Source organism: Pseudophryne corroboree, chromosome 4 (genome assembly GCF_028390025.1).
Source record: "Pseudophryne corroboree isolate aPseCor3 chromosome 4, aPseCor3.hap2, whole genome shotgun sequence".
NCBI lineage: Eukaryota > Metazoa > Chordata > Amphibia > Anura > Myobatrachidae > Pseudophryne > Pseudophryne corroboree.
The window spans coordinates 403,553,430-403,574,884 of record NC_086447.1 but is presented as its reverse complement, the minus strand read 5'-3'; the positions used below and the strand labels follow the sequence as shown (position 1 = coordinate 403,574,884).

Sequence of the window (21,455 nt, the reverse complement as noted above, 5' to 3'; positions counted from 1 at the left end):
CATCCAGGTTCCATTTCTCTAGGCAGGCGATACCGAGAATGTACACAGACATCAGAAAAAGAGTCATCAGTGTCCTAAAAAATGCAATTGTACCCAATGTCCACTTAACCACGGACATGTGGACAAGTGGAGCAGGGCAGACTGAGGACTATATGACTGTGACAGCCCACTGGTAGATGTATTGCCTCCCGCAGCAAGAACAGCAGCGGCGGCACCAGTAGCAGCATCTCGCAAACGCCAACTTGTTCCTAGACAGGCTATGCTTTGTATCACCACTTTCCATAAGAGGCACACAGCTGACAACCTCTTACGGAAACTGAGGAACATTATCGCAGAATGGCTTACCCCAATTGGACTCTCCTGGGTATTTGTGACATCAGACAACGCCACCAATATTGTGCATGCATTACATCTGGGCAAATTCCAGCACGTACCATGTTTTGCACATATATTGAATTTGGTGGTGCAGAATTTAAAAAAAAAACGACAAGGGCGTGCAAGAGATGCTGTCGGTGGCCCGAAGAATTGCGGGCCACTTTCGGCATTCAGCCACCACTTGCCGAAGACTGGAGCATCAGCAAACACTCCTGAACCTGCCCCGCCATCATCTGAAGCAAGAGGTGGTAACGAGGTGGAATTCAACCCTCTATATGCTTCAGAGAATGGAGGAGCAGCAAAAGGCCATTCAAGCCTATACATCTGCCTATGATATAGGCAAAGGAGGGGGAATGCACCTGACTCAAGCGCAGTGGAGAATGATTTCAATGTTGTGCAAGGTTCTGCAACCCTTTGAACTTGCCACACGTGAAGTCAGTTCAGACACTGCCAGTCTGAGTCAGGTCATTCCCCTCATCAGGCTTTTGCAGAAGAAGCTGGAGAGATTGAAGGAGGAGCTAAAATGGAGTGATTCCTCTAGGCATGTGGGCCTTGTGGATGGAGCCCTTCATTTGCTTAACTAGGATTCACGGGTGGTCAATCTATGGAAATCAGAGCACTACATTTTGGCCACCGTGCTCGATCCTAGGTTTAAAGCCTACATTGTATCTCTCTTTCCGGCAGACACAAGTCTGCAGAGGTGCAAAGACCTGCTGGTGAGACACTTGTCAAGTCAAGCGGAACATGACCCATCAACAGCTCCTCCTTCACATTCTCCCGCAACTGGGGCTGCGAGGAAAAGGTTAAGAATTCCGAGCCCACCCACTGGCGGTGATGCAGGGCAGTCTGGAGCGAGTGTTGACATCTGGTCCGGACTGAAGGACCTGTCAACGATTACTGACATGTCATCTACTGTCACTGCATATGATTCTGTCACCATTGAAAGAATGGTGGAGGATTATATAAGTGACCGCATCCAAGTAGGCACATCAGACAGTCCGTACGTATACTGGCAGGAAAAAGGCAATTTGGAGGCCCTTGCACAAACTGGCTTTATTTTACCTAAGTTGCCCCCCCTCTAGTGTGCACTCCTAAAGAGTGTTTAGTGCAGCCGGTCACCTTGTCAGCAATCGGCGTACGAGGTTACTTCCAGAAAATGTGGAGAAGATGATGTTCATCAAAATGAATTATAATCAATTCCTCCGTGGAGACATTCACCAGCAATTGCCTCCATAAAGTACACAGGGACCTGAGATGGTAGATTCCAGTGGGGACGAATTAATAATCTGTGAGGAGGGGGATGTACACAGTGAAATGGGTGAGGAATCAGATGATGAGGAGGAGGTGGACATCTTGCCTCTGTAGAGCCAGTTTCTGCAAGGAGAGAATGATTGCTTCTTTTTTGGTGGGGGCCCAAAACAACCAGTCATTTCAGCCACAGTCTTGTGACAGACCCTGTCACTGAAGTGATGGGTTTGTTAAAGTGTGCATGTCCTGTTTATACAACATAAGGGTGGGTGGGCGGGCCCAAGGACAATTCCATCTTGCACCTCTTTTTTTTTATCTCTGCATCATGTGATGTTTGGGGCTAATTTTTTAAATGCCATCCTGTCTGACACTGCAGTGCCACTCCTAGATGGGCCAGGTGTTTGTGCCGGTCACTTGGGTCGCTTAGCTTAGCCATCCAGCAACCTTGGTTCACCTCTTTTTTTCTTTGCATCATGTGCTGTTTGGGGACTATTTTTTTAAGTGCCATCCTGTCTGACACTGCAGTGCCACTCCTGGATGGGCCAGATGTTTGTGCCGCCCACTTGGGTCGCTTAGCTTAGTCATCCAGTGAATTCGGTGCAAATTTTAGGACTAAAAATAATATTGTGAGGTGTTCAGAATACACTGGAAATGAGTGAAAATTATGGTTATTGAGGTTAATAATACTATGGGATCAAAATTACCCCCAAATTCTATGATTTAAGCAGTTTTTGAGAGGTTTTTGAAAAAAAACCCACCCAAATCCAAAACACACCCGAATCCGACAAAAAAATATCAGGGAGGTTTTGCCAAAACGTGTCCGAATCCAAAACACGCCCGCGGAAACTAATCCAAAACCAAAACACAAAACCCGAAAAATGTCCGGTGCACATCTCTAATATATATATATATATATATATATATATATATATATATATAAAAAGCAAAAACGACTGTGGTTTTATATATATATATATATATATATATACCACAACAACCACCTAGGTGGAAGGTGCACTCACGCCCAGAAATTAGTCTCTGAAGTCACTTGTAAATTCAGTATATTTTTATTCGGGTTCACTGTTGATGCCGTATTTCATCGACGTTTCGGTCCTTATGCGGACCTTTATCAAGATTGGCACTTAAATCACCTATACAATCAGAAACAGTTACAATTAATATGTATAAGAACCCAGATTTATTCAACACCAACACCACCAGTGCCTCCCAGGCCCTGAAGACTGTCACAAAAACCAGAAAACGTATTAAAAAGCTGTTTTTTTATATATGTAAAAAAGAGATACTTGGAAATAATCCACGTGTGATGAAAGAGACACCTCCACCGTTAGGACTATCTGTTTAGATAGGCAAATGATTACCTGGACGGCAAGCCAGATCACTCAGATGTGTGGAATGGCCTTCAAAGTTGGCAACATGCCTGATCACATAATGAAGTTAAAAAGCCTATAACGTAGGGGAAGCTGCAAGGCGTAGTCACCTATTAGATAAATAACAGAGTAACTACACCATAAGAAAATACACTAACAACGTCATTTTGGAAAAGATCATACCTAGTTACATGTAGAAATAGCTCATGGCAGCTTGTGGGCTCTGTACATGTGTCAGACACTCAGTCTGTAAGGAGGCACAACAGGAAAAAATAATCACCAACCGTAATCATGTGTCAGAAGGGAGCTGCAGGAGAACCATACTCACTGCTCAAGTGTCCAGAGCCAAATGGAAGCTGCATAAAGTTCAGCCTCAGCTGAGCACTATTTAAGGATCAACCACAGGAAGTGCCAATTAGGGAGATTAGTATAAACCCAGTCTCTCATTAACTGATCACCTCTCAGATAACTAACTCAGACCAACTGGGAAAAACGTTACAGGGTTCACAGGACAGGCAGTGGCTATCGCTAACGCACGGCTACTTAAATGAGTGTATTTTAACGATTTAGAAGGGCAACTGCCGGAGACGCGTCTTTTGCGTTCCACCGACCGGAACACCATGCGTTCCATTCCGCGGAAGTGGCGCTGGCCGGAAGTCTCTGCGTTCCACTCGCGGAAAGAACCGTAATTAGGCTTATCCACTGGCTAATGTTTAAAGGAGGTGTACAACCTAGAGGGGGGTGTTCTCAGAGAATGAACACTCCCCCAGGTGGAATCATCAATGTACAGGTTCACTCATAGCTCACAGGGACTCGGAGGTATACCGGAGGTCTCCTCACGTATAATCCTGGATTAACCTATGTGTAGCCTGTCAATCACCACAGAAGAAAAAGAGTGCAAATGTAAATAATGATCCATAATATGAAATGTCAAAAATGTCAAAAATGACATAAGAGGGCACCAGATCAAATGACCACAACTCACCCTACGCATACAAACTAACATATATCTGATCAACAAAGGCAAATTGAATACTGATGTGAGTGTAATATCTTTATAGTAATACATTGGTATAATGTAGTAAAAGATTTTAAATAATAAAAGGGAATAGTGGGTGGTGTGGTCATTGAAATTGGTGGACCCTCGTGACTAGTATAGGACCTGGGAAGGCTCCGGGAAACAACAGAAAAATATATATAAAAAACATAAGCAAGGACGTATAAATAACTGTCCTTACTTTCTTAATCTCTATACATAAAAAGAACATACAAAAATGAAAAAAATAAAACATAGAACATAGAACATATAAAACACAAATCGAAACCCAGCCTGTATGTGCTGATTGTATCACAGTGCCCTATGTCCCTGAAACATACAAAGTGTGTTCCAAGGTATCCAATCAACTATGGCAAAATAAAATTCTAAAGAAAAATATTAAGGGGGTTGGCCTCATTGAGGCCCTTTGGTGACACTGTATTGAGTTTGTGTATCCAAAAGCTTTCCTTCTGTTTAAGTAACAAGGTGCGATCGCCTCCACTAACAGGTGGCGGCACCCAGTCAATCAGCTGACACTTCAGGGCAGATACTTGATGTCTAACTGACAAAAAGTGCCGTGCTACCGGTTTGTCAGAAAAGCCCACATTGAGGGCCGTGTGTATGGATGACCGATGGTTTGCCATCCTGTCGCGAAAGGGACGCGCGGTTAGTCCGACATAACATAACCCACATGGGCACTTCAGAAGGTAGACGACATGATCCAGTCGACAGTGGAGATGATATCTGATGAAGATTTTTTTCCTTGTGTGTGGGTGATACAAAAAAGGACCAGTGATCATAGATCTGCACGTTGTGCACCCCCCGCAGGAAAAACTGCCAGGTTTGGCTTGCATAAGCTGGATTTGAGATGTGTTCTGTTCAGGGAAAATCGTGGGTCTCATTAGTAATTGCTTTAGGTTGGCCCCTCGTTTGTATGCAACCATAGGAGCAGGTGTTTTAAGAAAAGGCAAACTGTTGTCGGTGGCTATTATTGGCCAATGTTTCCGTAGGGCCTTTCTGGTTGCACTTGTGGAACCATCATACTGAGTGGAACAAATCATCCGATTGTTACGAATGGGGTTTTTAACCTGTTGTCCATGAAAAATGCTGTTCGCTTTATTGAGACAGCGAGTAAGTACACTGCTAGTGTACCCTCGCTCCAGAAAGCGAGAAGTGATCTCGTTACATTGTTGATCTTTGAGTGCTGCGTTGGATACACAAACTCAATACAGTGTCACCAAAGGGCCTCAATGAGGCCAACCCCCTTAATATTTTTCTTTAGAATTTTATTTTGCCATAGTTGATTGGATACCTTGGAACATACCTTGGAACACACTTTGTATGTTTCAGGGACATAAGGCACTGTGATACAATCAGCACATACAGGCTGGGTTTCGATTTGTGTTTTATATGTTCTATGTTCTATGTTTTATTTTTTTCATTTTTGTATGTTCTTTTTATGTATAGAGATTAAGAAAGTAAGGACAGTTATTTATACGTCCTTGCTTATGTTTTTTATATATATTTTTCTGTTGTTTCCCGGAGCCTTCCCAGGTCCTATACTAGTCACGAGGGTCCACCAATTTCAATGACCACACCACCCACTATTCCCTTTTATTATTTAAAATCTTTTACTACATTATACCAATGTATTACTATAAAGATATTACACTCACATCAGTATTCAATTTGCCTTTGTTGATCAGATATATGTTAGTTTGTATGCGTAGGGTGAGTTGTGGTCATTTGATCTGGTGCCCTCTTATGTCATTTTTGACATTTTTGACATTTCATATTATGGATCATTATTTACATTTGCACTCTTTTTCTTCTGTGGTGATTGACAGGCTACACATAGGTTAATCCAGGATTATACGTGAGGAGACCTCCGGTATACCTCCGAGTCCCTGTGAGCTATGAGTGAACCTGTACATTGATGATTCCACCTGGGGGAGTGTTCATTCTCTGAGAACACCCCCCTCTAGGTTGTACACCTCCTTTAAACATTAGCCAGTGGATAAGCCTAATTACGGTTCTTTCCGCGAGTGGAACGCAGAGACTTCCGGCCAGCGCCACTTCCGCGGAATGGAACGCATGGTGTTCCGGTCGGTGGAACGCAAAAGACGCGTCTCCGGCAGTTGCCCTTCTAAATCGTTAAAATACACTCATTTAAGTAGCCGTGCGTTAGCGATAGCCACTGCCTGTCCTGTGAACCCTGTAACGTTTTTCCCAGTTGGTCTGAGTTAGTTATCTGAGAGGTGATCAGTTAATGAGAGACTGGGTTTATACTAATCTCCCTAATTGGCACTTCCTGTGGTTGATCCTTAAATAGTGCTCAGCTGAGGCTGAACTTTATGCAGCTTCCATTTGGCTCTGGACACTTGAGCAGTGAGTATGGTTCTCCTGCAGCTCCCTTCTGACACATGATTACGGTTGGTGATTATTTTTTCCTGTTGTGCCTCCTTACAGACTGAGTGTCTGACACATGTACAGAGCCCACAAGCTGCCATGAGCTATTTCTACATGTAACTAGGTATGATCTTTTCCAAAATGACGTTGTTAGTGTATTTTCTTATGGTGTAGTTACTCTGTTATTTATCTAATAGGTGACTACGCCTTGCAGCTTCCCCTACGTTATAGGCTTTTTAACTTCATTATGTGATCAGGCATGTTGCCAACTTTGAAGGCCATTCCACACATCTGAGTGATCTGGCTTGCCGTCCAGGTAATCATTTGCCTATCTAAACAGATAGTCCTAACGGTGGAGGTGTCTCTTTCATCACACGTGGATTATTTCCAAGTATCTCTTTTTTACATATATAAAAAAACAGCTTTTTAATACGTTTTCTGGTTTTTGTGACAGTCTTCAGGGCCTGGGAGGCACTGGTGGTGTTGGTGTTGAATAAATCTGGGTTCTTATACATATTAATTGTAACTGTTTCTGATTGTATAGGTGATTTAAGTGCCAATCTTGATAAAGGTCCGCATAAGGACCGAAACGTCGATGAAATACGGCATCAACAGTGAACCCGAATAAAAATATACTGAATTTACAAGTGACTTCAGAGACTAATTTCTGGGCGTGAGTGCACCTTCCACCTAGGTGGTTGTTGTGGTATATTGGTGGCCTCTCAGGTCATTAGGAGCACCCGCCGTCGTTATTATTTTTGATGAGAGTGCAGGATCTTCCAAGACTACATTTGTTCGAACTACTATACGCAGTTCCTACTTCCTGACACCCATCCAACATACCGGATTGGACTTCCTCACCGATCACCACCTTTATTTCCGGGAACCTTACATGTTTTGTTTGTCATGTTTAGTATGTTATTAATCTAATTGCTATACCTGTTTGAGTTTTCCAGTCTAAAGAGTGTTATGACTCAGAGCGGGGTATATTTGTTGGACGATGGCCTACTGGCCAAAGCTGAAACTGGTATAGTTTCATTTACGGATGAGGACACTGAAAAATTACTATTCGATAAATTAGAGTTTGAGGCCTTACCAGCCGAAACCCCTGTGGATTTGTTTTACAAAGTGCTTAAACACAGACAAAAAGAGGTTGATTTGACTTTACATGGTCAATTTTTGTCGGAATACCTCAGGAGAAAACAAATCCCCCGGGGTTTCCGTATCTCTAACGTTCCAACATTGGGTAGAAACAACCCTGTCTTCTGCAGCCGGTGGTGTGGAGTATTGAACAAATGTTCGCTTGACCTCATGACCCTGGTAGTGGAGGAAGTTGGCATTGAGTTAAAGAAATTATCTACTGAAGTGGATATTACCATCAAATCTCACACCACCGTGCTGCAGAATGACAAAACCCAAAATTGGATCGAACGTCTACAGACACAGGTGGACACTTATAAACGTGATCTAATTTCTTTCAAACGAAAAAAATTGTCCACTGTAACTAACGACTACCAAACGCATACTGTATACCGCTGGTTACTTGGAAACAATACTAGTGAACGTCAGAATAGACAATACACTAGGCGAAGGGCCCAACCGTTTGCCCATGAATTTGTTTCCTCCGCCTCTACCTCAGACACCGATTATTACGAAGGGAACAACGACTCCACTCGTTTTTTAGATCGAGGAGGAGAGGCCTCCTCTACCCGTTCCAGGGTTCTCAGAAGCGGCACAGACCGCACCCGAGGAGAGGGGGGTACCAAGAGAAGAGGGAGGAGGAGACAGTAGGTGACAATGTCTTTAATCTATCTAGCGTAGAACTGAGTCCAGCGGAAACTAAACTTCTTGCCCGAGGTTTATCTTTCGTCCCCACATGCAGAATTAATTCATTCCAACAAACTATAGATCAGTATAAATTTGGCCGCTCCCTCCGTCTGCGGGAGTTCTTTGCTAACAAATCCACTAACAAAGAGATACCTCAATTCAGACCCAAATCGACATTCGATCCTCCATCCTCCAATCCCAGCATCAAAACCTATTTACGGTTAGTCCAAAGAGACTCTGAGAGCTCACCCCCCAAAAGGATGTTTGATAACCTGTCCATAGCCGAGAGGAAAGCATTAAAAACTTTAAAGGATTCTCCCCATATAGTCATCCGCCCGGCGGATAAGGGAGGAGCAATAGTCGTCCAAGATTGGACTGACTATGACATGGAGATCAACCGACAATTAGCAGATGACATGACCTATCAGAAATTAACCACCAATCCGGTTCCTAAAATTAAATCTAAAATCGATCAATTTCTGAAGTTAGGTTTTGAGCAGGGCTACATAAGTGAAGACACATTAAAATATTTGACCATCAATTCACCCAGGTGTCCCATCCTATACACTCTGCCCAAAATTCATAAGACATTAGTTCACCCTCCCGGCAGACCCATTATTGCCGCGGAAGGCTCTCTGTTACAGCCAATTGCTGTCTTTATTGACAGTATCCTACAGCCTTTGGTATTAAAAACTGATAGCTATTTAAAGGACACTGGGGATTTCCTCACACATCTACGGACAGTTACCCATCTCAGTGAAGGCACTCTTTTGGCCACTATGGATGTGGGGTCCCTTTATACCGTTATACCACACCACTTAGGTTTGGATGTTATACGTCAATTTCTTTCCAACAGCCCCTGCAAAGATTACCCCACTGAGTTTGTGTTGGAACTGACCTCATTGGTTCTTACGTGCAACCACTTTATGTATAAAAATGATTATTTTCTTCAAATCGCCGGAACCGCGATGGGGTCTAATTTGGCCCCCGCCTACGCTAATCTGTTCATGGCGCACTATGAACATACGTACTTGTTACCTAGGTATGGGCACAAGATTGCCTTCTTTAAACGGTACATTGATGACGTCTTCTTGCTGTGGGAGGGCACCGAGTCTGAGTTTCTTGACATGGTGAACCAATTGAATGCTTTGGATAATCCTATCAAGTTCACATACACAGTATCGGCCACTAACATCACTTTCCTGGATGTCAGTATCACCAGAAATGGTGACCGACTGGACACCTCGTTGTACCGTAAACCCACTGACCGCAATCTGACCTTGCATGCTAGCAGCCATCATCCCCCAGCCCTCAAAGAAGGATTGCCCATATCCCAGTACCTCAGAGCCATGAGGATCAATTCCAACGCAGCACTCAAAGATCAACAATGTAACGAGATCACTTCTCGCTTTCTGGAGCGAGGGTACACTAGCAGTGTACTTACTCGCTGTCTCAATAAAGCGAACAGCATTTTTCATGGACAACAGGTTAAAAACCCCATTCGTAACAATCGGATGATTTGTTCCACTCAGTATGATGGTTCCACAAGTGCAACCAGAAAGGCCCTACGGAAACATTGGCCAATAATAGCCACCGACAACAGTTTGCCTTTTCTTAAAACACCTGCTCCTATGGTTGCATACAAACGAGGGGCCAACCTAAAGCAATTACTAATGAGACCCACGATTTTCCCTGAACAGAACACATCTCAAATCCAGCTTATGCAAGCCAAACCTGGCAGTTTTTCCTGCGGGGGGTGCACAACGTGCAGATCTATGATCACTGGTCCTTTTTTGTATCACCCACACACAGGGAAAAAAATCTTCATCAGATATCATCTCCACTGTCGACTGGATCATGTCGTCTACCTTCTGAAGTGCCCATGTGGGTTATGTTATGTCGGACTAACCGCGCGTCCCTTTCGCGACAGGATGGCAAACCATCGGTCATCCATACACACGGCCCTCAATGTGGGCTTTTCTGACAAACCGGTAGCACGGCACTTTTTGTCAGTTAGACATCAAGTATCTGCCCTGAAGTGTCAGCTGATTGACTGGGTGCCGCCACCTGTTAGTGGAGGCGATCGCACCTTGTTACTTAAACAGAAGGAAAGCTTTTGGATACACAAACTCAATACAGTGTCACCAAAGGGCCTCAATGAGGCCAACCCCCTTAATATTTTTCTTTAGAATTTTATTTTGCCATAGTTGATTGGATACCTTGGAACACACTTTGTATGTTTCAGGGACATAGGGCACTGTGATACAATCAGCACATACAGGCTGGGTTTCGATTTGTGTTTTATATGTTCTATGTTCTATGTTTTATTTTTTTCATTTTTGTATGTTCTTTTTATGTATAGAGATTAAGAAAGTAAGGACAGTTATTTATACGTCCTTGCTTATGTTTTTTATATATATTTTTCTGTTGTTTCCCGGAGCCTTCCCAGGTCCTATACTAGTCACGAGGGTCCACCAATTTCAATGACCACACCACCCACTATTCCCTTTTATTATTTAAAATCTTTTACTACATTATACCAATGTATTACTATAAAGATATTACACTCACATCAGTATTCAATTTGCCTTTGTTGATCAGATATATGTTAGTTTGTATGCGTAGGGTGAGTTGTGGTCATTTGATCTGGTGCCCTCTTATGTCATTTTTGACATTTTTGACATTTCATATTATGGATCATTATTTACATTTGCACTCTTTTTCTTCTGTGGTGATTGACAGGCTACACATAGGTTAATCCAGGATTATACGTGAGGAGACCTCCGGTATACCTCCGAGTCCCTGTGAGCTATGAGTGAACCTGTACATTGATGATTCCACCTGGGGGAGTGTTCATTCTCTGAGAACACCCCCCTCTAGGTTGTACACCTCCTTTAAACATTAGCCAGTGGATAAGCCTAATTACGGTTCTTTCCGCGAGTGGAACGCAGAGACTTCCGGCCAGCGCCACTTCCGCGGAATGGAACGCATGGTGTTCCGGTCGGTGGAACGCAAAAGACGCGTCTCCGGCAGTTGCCCTTCTAAATCGTTAAAATACACTCATTTAAGTAGCCGTGCGTTAGCGATAGCCACTGCCTGTCCTGTGAACCCTGTAACGTTTTTCCCAGTTGGTCTGAGTTAGTTATCTGAGAGGTGATCAGTTAATGAGAGACTGGGTTTATACTAATCTCCCTAATTGGCACTTCCTGTGGTTGATCCTTAAATAGTGCTCAGCTGAGGCTGAACTTTATGCAGCTTCCATTTGGCTCTGGACACTTGAGCAGTGAGTATGGTTCTCCTGCAGCTCCCTTCTGACACATGATTACGGTTGGTGATTATTTTTTCCTGTTGTGCCTCCTTACAGACTGAGTGTCTGACACATGTACAGAGCCCACAAGCTGCCATGAGCTATTTCTACATGTAACTAGGTATGATCTTTTCCAAAATGACGTTGTTAGTGTATTTTCTTATGGTGTAGTTACTCTGTTATTTATCTAATAGGTGACTACGCCTTGCAGCTTCCCCTACGTTATAGGCTTTTTAACTTCATTATGTGATCAGGCATGTTGCCAACTTTGAAGGCCATTCCACACATCTGAGTGATCTGGCTTGCCGTCCAGGTAATCATTTGCCTATCTAAACAGATAGTCCTAACGGTGGAGGTGTCTCTTTCATCACACGTGGATTATTTCCAAGTATCTCTTTTTTACATATATAAAAAAACAGCTTTTTAATACGTTTTCTGGTTTTTGTGACAGTCTTCAGGGCCTGGGAGGCACTGGTGGTGTTGGTGTTGAATAAATCTGGGTTCTTATACATATTAATTGTAACTGTTTCTGATTGTATAGGTGATTTAAGTGCCAATCTTGATAAAGGTCCGCATAAGGACCGAAACGTCGATGAAATACGGCATCAACAGTGAACCCGAATAAAAATATACTGAATTTACAAGTGACTTCAGAGACTAATTTCTGGGCGTGAGTGCACCTTCCACCTAGGTGGTTGTTGTGGTATATTGGTGGCCTCTCAGGTCATTAGGAGCACCCGCCGTCGTTATTATTTTTGATGAGAGTGCAGGATCTTCCAAGACTATATATATATATATATATAAATAGTATTTTTGTCTATTCCGCACTTACATCCACTCTATTTCATCTGTGGGGTGCTCCACTATGGCAACAATAATATATTTTAATATACATATATATAAAAACCACTGTAATGACTGGCACGGACTCCAATAAAACAGCGCCTCGGTGCCCTCCAAAGTGTAGATACAAACAAAACAGAGAAACGCAAAAGATTTAGTCTGGGCGCTGACTTAATTAGGGAAAATTCCCTACTTATATCTGGGTGTATTGCTGCTTCAAAAAAATGGGGAGATCACTGATTCTCCCAAAAAAGTACAAACTCGGCGGCTTCCTCAGGAGGTGATATTAAATATATTAAATATATTCTGGTTGTATAGCGCTTCAATTATTTTTGTTTGGTAAAACAGAGAAACTGGCAGAACTCAAAGGGTTTAAGCAATTAAACAAACAGCCACTGCAGACAGAGCATATGTCGTTCTAATGTTTCGGAATTTAATTCCTCTGTCAAACAACAATAATAAACAAGTGTAACTCACCTAAATAGCACCCTCCACCAGTGAAGAGACACCCACCACCATGGCATTGTCCCACCGGAAGCCACGCACTGATGTCATCTGATCTGCGCCCGATCCTAGCCAGTGCATCTGGCCATCCCCCGATTACCAAGATGACAAAAGGGCAACCCCTAACAGATAAAAAATTTAAAAATAAAAGAAGTGTGAATAGAGGCTGAGCAGAGCAAACGTAGCACAGTCCAAGTAGATACTTTTACATGGAGACTTATAAAAAAGTATAGAATATTTCAAATTAATATCATAGAGGAGAGTCAATCCTCCAAATCAATCCATCAATCGACAGAAAGACAACAGATCGGAGCACTTTCTGCAAACAGTCACCATCCCACAGCGTTGAAAAAGAGCCTTCTGTACTCACAGCTACTTAGAGTACATAGAATTTGCAGTGACTATGCGGATGCGGTTTCGCATATGGATGAGATGATCAGACGCTTCGCTCATAGAGGTTATGAGTCAGCTACCCTATTGAAGACTAAGAACAAAGTGCTGGCCATCCCTCGGGCTTACACGTTGGAGCCCTCTATGAAAACCACTTCAAAATATTTAATTCCATTCATCAATACTTACTCTACAGCCAGTAAGGACATTATATGTGAGGCTAAATGTTATTGGCCCATTATTGCAGAGGATCCTGACATTCCTGCATTGCATAATCAACGTTTGCTACCCTGCCGCCATCGTGGGAAAAACATCAGGGATATGGTAATGCAGACAGACATTGCTTCATTTAAGAAAACACCAGGACCTAATTTTCTATCCAGAAAGCCTGGTAATTACAGATGTGTTGGGTGTACTACCTGTGGGTATCTGGAACCTGGAGACTGTTTTTCACATCCCCATTCGGGGGAAGAAGATCAAGATTCGGCAAGCAAATATGTAATTTATATTATCCGCTGTTCATGTGGATTAATGTATGTGGGTAAAACCACCTGTCAATTTAAGGAGAGGATGGAGGCACACTGATGTGCGATCCATAATGTGTTAGAGGGTAAGCCCTGTGATCAGCCTTTGGCCAGGCAATTCAGAGATCAGAAACATTCCCTAGCCACACTCCATTATAAGATGATCAATCAGGCTCCACAGTCTATCCGTACAATGTTTTTTTTAGTTCCTCTCTGATTACTCCTATGCTTGTATTGAGTCTTACTATGATACAGTATCATTTTGGTGGATTGACTCTCCTCTATGATATTAATTTGAAACATTCTATACTTTTTTATATGTCTCCATGTATATGTATCTACTTGTACTGTGCTCCGTTTGCTCTGCTCAGCCTCTATTCACACTTCTTTTATTTTTTTAATTTTACCTGTTAGGGGTTGCCCTTTTGTCATCTTGGCAACTGGGGGATGGTCAGATGCACTGGCCAGGATCGGGCGCAGGTCAGATGATATCAGTGCGCAGCTCCCGACGGGACAACACCGCAGCGGTGGGTGTCTCTTCACTGGTGGAGGGTGCTGTTTAGGTGAGTTACACTTGTTTATTATTGTTGTTTGATGAAGGAATTAAATTCCAAATTGTTAGAATGACATACGCTGTGTCTGCAGTGGCTGTTTGTTTAATTGCTTAGACCAGGGGTAGCCAACCATGGTCCTCAAGAGCTATCAACAGTTCACGTTTTCCAGCTCACCTAGCAGTGTAGTCATTACTCACTGAAAAACATATGATTCTGTGAGGAAACTTGGAAACCGTACACTGTTGGTAGCTCTCAAGGACCAGGGGTGGCTACCCCTGGCATAGACCCTTTGAGTGCCGCCAGTTTCTCTGCTTTGTTTTATATATATATATATATATATATATATATATTTATTTACATATACTGAATATATAATATGGGTAAACTTAATGTCAGTGTGGATTTAAATGCTTTGAAACATTGTTATAATCACTGCTGCTAAGTTCATTTATTTGCTGAAGCTAGAGTGCCATACTTTGAGGACTCATGCACCTTATCTGCTATCTTTAATATCTTAAATCTGAGTCTGGTAATCTTTTAGTGATTATGACAAATTATGATAGTGGAGTGATAGATCCCAGCTGGCCCTATCAGCCACTATCACTAGGTATCTGTTAATTTGGGTGCAACAAATGACACCACTTAACAACTGCTTCAATTTGATTAAAATTTAAACCACGAAAGAGCATATACAGTAGTTACTTACCTTGCAAAAAGCTTTGTGGTAAATGGATTCTTCCAATAATCTTCCTCTTAGTTGAGTATAATAACCAACTTACTGTAGTTGTTTAGCATGGAGTTATTAGCATAATCACTAGTCTTCTCCTTCATTCCAATACACTTTATTGTATCCACAATCACTGGGTGGGTGTAGTGGGGTAAATTTACTAAGGTGGGAGTTTTGTTTTAGAACTGGTGATGTTGCCCATAGCAACCAATCAGATTATATCTATTATTTTCTAGGAGCAGCAAGATAATTGTTAAGTAGAATCTGATTTGTTGCTATAAGCAACATCACCAGTTCTAAAAAAAAAGTAATTCCTTAATTAATTTACCCAATTGTATCCTCCTTTTTAATTTAAAAAGTATTAAGACAGACTCCAATCACAAACAACATGTAAACAAAAAAGTGAAAAAGTGGTTCTATTACAGCAAGATAAAACACTATTACCGGAAGTGCTTTTGGTGTGGCAAATCAGTTCTTCAAAGTGTTAGGTCTCATGATGTCCCTATGGATCAACACAGCACTTCCAACAGAAAATGGGTCAAACTGCCTTTCAGGAACCACCAGAGCCTGAGTTACCTAACAAACATTTTTTTATTGAGAAGATACACGTCATATCATTAAACATTGTCAGTTCATCAAAACACAAAAGCTAAGAAAAATGTATAGCTAACAGACTTAACAAAAATAAATAACTAGAATTGACACATAGAGTAATGAGCATCATAATAAGTCATATATATCATCAAAATGGGGGAACACTATCTTCCAAGATGGTCATGTTGTACCAAGCAGTTAATCTCACCACATTGCAGATATTATTAATCACAGCTGGGGACAAAGTAACCAGGTAGGGCAACCATATATCAAAAAAGGGTTGTGCCTTAGATTCTGCATCCAAAGAACATTCTATCCAATTTATTTAAACAAGGTAATGTAATTGCGGCAATAATAAGGATAAAGGAATAGGGTCAGGTTTAATCCATTGAGATAAGATTTTGGGAGGCTGCAGCAATACGGGCCAATAATAATTTATTACCTCAGGAGATTGTCGGTACAGAGGAGGGAGAGTATACAGATGTGTCCACGATTACCTTTCTGAAAAAAGTGTCAAGGCCTGCCATTCATGGCACTAGATAATCTTTCCTCCCAAGACATACATGGCAGGTCATGTGTAAATCGTCTGATATTTAGTGCAGTGCCACTTTTCAGACAGCAGGTGGCATTTTCAGAAACTGAGTAAGCAGAAAGTCTGTGAGAAAGATTATAGAGGGGGTAATATAGGAAAAACCATGTGCAGTGCAGGGGAGGCAGATATAACATGTGCAGAGTGGTACGCACAGCGGCTCTCGCCGGCGCCCGACCATTGCTGGGCAATGGTCTTGGCACGTCACGGCCGCCGCGCCTCCCTGTTCCCTGTACGGCGCCTAGCAATGCCAGGATGCCGTGCGCGCTTAGCCGCCGGGTCCCTGGCAATGCCAGGACGCCATGCGCGCTGAAGCCGCTTTGTCCATAGCAGCGGGACGCCACAGTTGGACCGCGTTCGCCGTTGCCATGTAATTTATCAATCATCTGTCAGCTCCGGGTCATGCAGCAGAGCAGCTGCATGACATTATCAATTAATTGGGTCTCTGCTGTTATTGGAGGAATTCCCTGTTATATTCTCCCTCAGTGCCTGACACAGATGCCAGTGATAGCTTCTGTATAGCTGCTTCCTGCCTTGAAGTGTTCCTGTCCAGAAGTCCAGTGGCTTTGTCTGTTCCTGATCCTGATCCCGTATCCTGTTCCTTGGTGTCCACTGGTCTGTCATTGGAACTCTGCCTGTCCTCCGGTCCTGAGAGCCTGTGTCAGCTACTTTGGGGGTTCCTGTCCGTTTGCCAGTATATGTACAGGTTTCATGAGTAGCGGCTTTGCCGTGTCCGTCGGCCTAGGCCGTAGCTACTTGTTATTTTACTTTGAAATTATCTTCAGAGGGTTCTGCATATGCTGTCCTCACCGGTACACAACGGTGTTGTGTCGGCGTGTGGACAGCACTGCCTGAGTTGTAGTTTTCTGCATATGCTGTCCTTGCCGGTACACAACGGTGTTGTTTCGGCGTGTCTACAGCACTGCCTGAGTTGTAGTTTTTGTCTTGGCGGCTGCGCTGCACATACTTTATTTAAGTTCTGTAGCACCCCTAACTGGGTACTTCCTTCTTTAGTTAGAGGTTCCACTTGTCATCGCCCTGTCTCAGTCTACGCCTTGTCTCCAACTGAGACCGGGGGGCACCGGAGTTGGGCAGACATAATCCACCCTTAAAACGCTGCTGCCGTGGGCCCAAGAAACCATAGTCATGCAGGTGTAGGCTGACAACGAGGGTGAGACAGCGGAGTTAGGGTTCCTTGGGGGTACTGCCGAGCTCCGTTTATACTGCATCTTGCGTTCCAGTGCTTGGGGCTTGTCCACCCTGAGTACCGAGCACTGCAAACGTAACATTATCACCGGCCAACAAAAAACAAAACTAAAAAATTCTGATATTCTAACCAGGGTGGCCTTGAAATTCTGTCTTCATGAATCCAGCAGTAGTAAGACAGAATTCCAGTCAGCTTTTGGCCAATCAGATTCAGGAACTCACTCAGATGGTGCAGGATCTTACCCTTCGGGTTAGGTCGCAGGAAGATCTTTTACGAGCCTCCCCAGGTATGATTCCTGAACCAAAAATGCACCTTCCTGACCGTTTTTCGGGTAACCGAAAAGATTTCTTTAATTTTAAGGAAACTTGTAAACTTTACTTTCCTTTAAGACCCCGGTCCTCAGGTACAGAGTCTCAGCGGGTGGGCATTGTGATGTCTTTGCTCCAAGGCGATCCACAAACCTGGGCTTTTGGGTTAAAATCCGATGATGCAGCCATGCAAACAGTGGAAGCCTTCTTTAAGTCATTAGGCCTTTTGTATGATGACCCAGATAGGGAAGCGTCGGCTGAGAGTCACTTACGTGCACTTAAACAGGGGAAAAAACCCGCAGAGACATATTGTACAGAAGTTCGCCATTGGTTGAACGACTGTGGCTGGAATGATCCTGCCCTGTTCAGTCAGTTTCGCCTCGGTCTGTCTGAAGTAATCAAGGATAGTCTCCTTCAGTATCCAGCTCCGGAGACTTTAGATAAGCTCATGGAGCTTGCTATCAAGATAGATCGCCGTCTCCGAGAGCGGAGGGCTGACAGAGGGGCTAGTTTCAAGTCTGGTCCATGTGTGCATGCTCTCCCTGAGGACGTCGAGGAGCCTATGCAAGTGGGTCTTTCTCTATTGTCTCCAGAAGAGAGAGCTAGAAGGCTAAAGTTAGGACTTTGTTTATATTGTAGTGGCAAGGGACATGTTGCACGCAGTTGCCCGAATAAAGAGGGAAACTCTCTGACCAAGTTAATAGTGAGGGGGTTCACTTTGGTCAGCAGTTAGTCTCCTCACATGATTCCTTGCTCGTAAATTTCTTCGGGAAACCTCAGTTGTTTTGTGTCAGCCTTCATTGATAGTGGAGCTGCTGGGAATTTTATGGATCTGGCTTGGGCTCAGGCTCTGGGAGTTCCGCAGCTTCAACTTGATAGACCAATTACTATGCACGGGTTAGATGGTGGTCCACTTTCCAACGGGGTAATCACCCATCGGACCCCACCAGTACAATTAACAGTGGGGGTATTACATTCTGAAAAAATTGAGTTCCTGCTCACTCGTTGTCCGGCCGTGCCTGTGGTATTAAGTCACCCCTGGCTCGTCCTCCATAATCCAACCATGATTGGCAGTCTGGGGAGATTTCTCAGTGGGGTTCTTATTGTGCCAAGGGATGTATTTCTCGTCCGGTCTGGGTCGCTATTGCCACTCCGGAACTCTTACCTTCGGTATATCAAGATTTTGCTGATGTTTTTTCTAAAGGTAATGCTGACATCCTGCCACCCCATTGGTCTTATGACTGCTCTATTGATCTTGTTCCCAGTGCCACTCTGCCTAAAGGGAGACTTTATGCTTTATCCGGTCCCGAGACAAAGGCCATGGATGATTATGTAAAGGAAAGCCTGAAAAAAGGTTTTATTAGGCCCTCAAAATCTCCATTAAGTGCTGGATTTTTCTTTGTTGAGAAGAAAGACGCATCTTTAAGGCCGTGCATAGATTACTGGGCCTTGAATGAAATATCCATTAAGAACACCTACCCCTTACCATTCATTTCGGTTTTATTTGACCAGCTCCGCACCGCGGTTATTTTCTCTAAGATTGACCTCAGAGGAGCATATAATCTCATCCGAATAAGATCTGGGGATGAGTGGAAGACAGCCTTTAGTATGCAGTCCGGACATTATGAATATCTTGTAATGCCATTCGGTCTGTCCAACACTCCTGCGGTGTTCCAGGATTTAATAAACAATGTCCTCCGTGACTTTCTAGGAAACTTCGTGGTCATTTATTTGGATGATATTTTAATTTACTCAGAGTCTCCTGAACAGAATGTTGTGCAGGTGCGGAAAGTGCTTCAAAGGTTACCGGAGAACCATTTGTACGCCAAATTGGAGAAGTGTGATTTCCACATCACAGAGGTGTCCTTTTTAGGATATATTATATCTCCAAATGGGTTTTTCATGGAACCAAAGAAACTTCAGGCTGTCTTAAATTGGGCACAACCCACCAATTTAAAGGGTATCCAGAGATTTTTGGGGTTTGCAAATTATTATAGACGTTTCATTCATGCCTCCTCTGATTTGGTCGCTCCTATTGTGGCATTAACAAAAAAAGGATCTGATCCTACTAATTGGTCACCTCAAGCCGAATCTGACTTCCGGGCTCTGAAACAAGCCTTTGCTTCGGCTCCGGTCCTCAGACACCCCAACCCAGACCTTCCTTTTGTCGTCGAGGTGGATGTCTCAGAGGTTGGAGTGGGAGCCATCCTTTCTCAAGAGGACCCCGAGTCTCGGGAGTAACACCCTTGTGCCTTTATGTCCAGAATATTCTCGTCTGCTGAATCCAACTATGATGTTGGTAATCGGGAATTGCTGGCAGTCAAATGGGCCTTTGAGGAATGGAGACACTGGCTTGAAGGAGCAAAACATACCATTACGGTGTTTACTGATCACAAAAATTTACAGTACATTGAATCTGCAAAGCGGCTTAATTCTCGACAGGCGCGTTGGGTATTATTCTTTACATGGTTCAAGTTCATCATCACCTACATTCCCGGTTCTAAAAGCACCAAAGCCGACGCCCTGTCCCGCTGTTTTCTTCCGGCTCACCAGAACCATTCCTCCGCAACCCCCATCATTCCAACATCTGTCATCCAGGCTGGCCTCACACAGGATTTATTCACACAGCTTACCCAGGTTCAGCAGCAGGCTCCCAGTAATACGCCTGTTGGTCGTCTCTTTGTTCCCAAGTTTCTGAGAAGCAGTGTCCTTGCGGAGTTTCATGATCATAAGGTTGCTGGTCATCCTGGTGTCACTAAAACCTTGGAATTTATCTCTCATTCTGTGTGGTGGCTTAATCTTTCTAAGGATGTTAATAAATTTGTTCTGTCTTGTCAAGATAGTGCTAAGTACAAAGTGTCCCGATCTTTGCCTGTCGGGCAGCTCATGCCTCTTGCAATTCCACTTAGGCCATGGTCACACATTTCTATGGATTTTGTGGTAGATCTTCCTCTCTCCTCTGGGTTTCAGGTCATTTGGGTGGTTGTGGACCGTTTTAGCAAGATGGCTCATTTCATTGCCTTACCCCGATTACAGTCTGCTCAAATTTTGGCAGTCCTGTTTCTCCGTCATGTTTTTAGGCTTATGGATTACCCGTGGATATTGTCTCTGACCAAGGACCGCAGTTTACTGCCCGTTTTTGGAAACATTTTTGTTCTTCATTAAACATGAAACTCTCCTTAACCTCTGGATACCATCCACAGTCTAACGGGCAGACAGAACGTGTCAATCAATCACTAAAACAATATTTACGTCTTTATACTGCCAAACTTCAGAACGACTGGTCAGATTATCTTCCTCTGGCCCAATTTGCTTAAAATAATTCTTACCATTCAGCTACCAAGGTGTCTCCATTCTTTTCAGTTCTGGGTTTTCACCCTAGAGCCAAATTTTTTTTCCCTCATTGTCCAACTTCTTCTCTGGCTTTGACTGCCAATCTCAGAAATATTTGGAAGAAGGTACACCTTGCCCTTAAGAAATCCGCCTTTAGGGAAAAAAAATTTCGGATAGGTTCCGACGCCCATGCACCTTTAAGGTAGGAGATAAGGTGTGGTTGTCAACCTGCAACATCAAGCTACGACAACCTTCGGCTAGATTGGGGCCCAGATTTATTGGACCTTCATTA

General features: G+C 43.4%; 1 long non-coding RNA gene across 1 annotated transcript; it reads right to left on the bottom strand.

Moving 5' to 3' along the window:
* Positions 1–2,671: 2,671 nt before the first annotated feature.
* LOC134911462 (uncharacterized) lies at positions 2,672–3,118 on the bottom strand. The gene is made up of 2 exons (XR_010176594.1): positions 3,003–3,118; positions 2,672–2,774 (listed from the first exon to the last, which is right to left on the bottom strand). It is a non-coding gene; the product is annotated as an uncharacterized LOC134911462 (long non-coding RNA).
* Between the last annotated feature and the right edge of the window lie 18,337 nt (positions 3,119–21,455).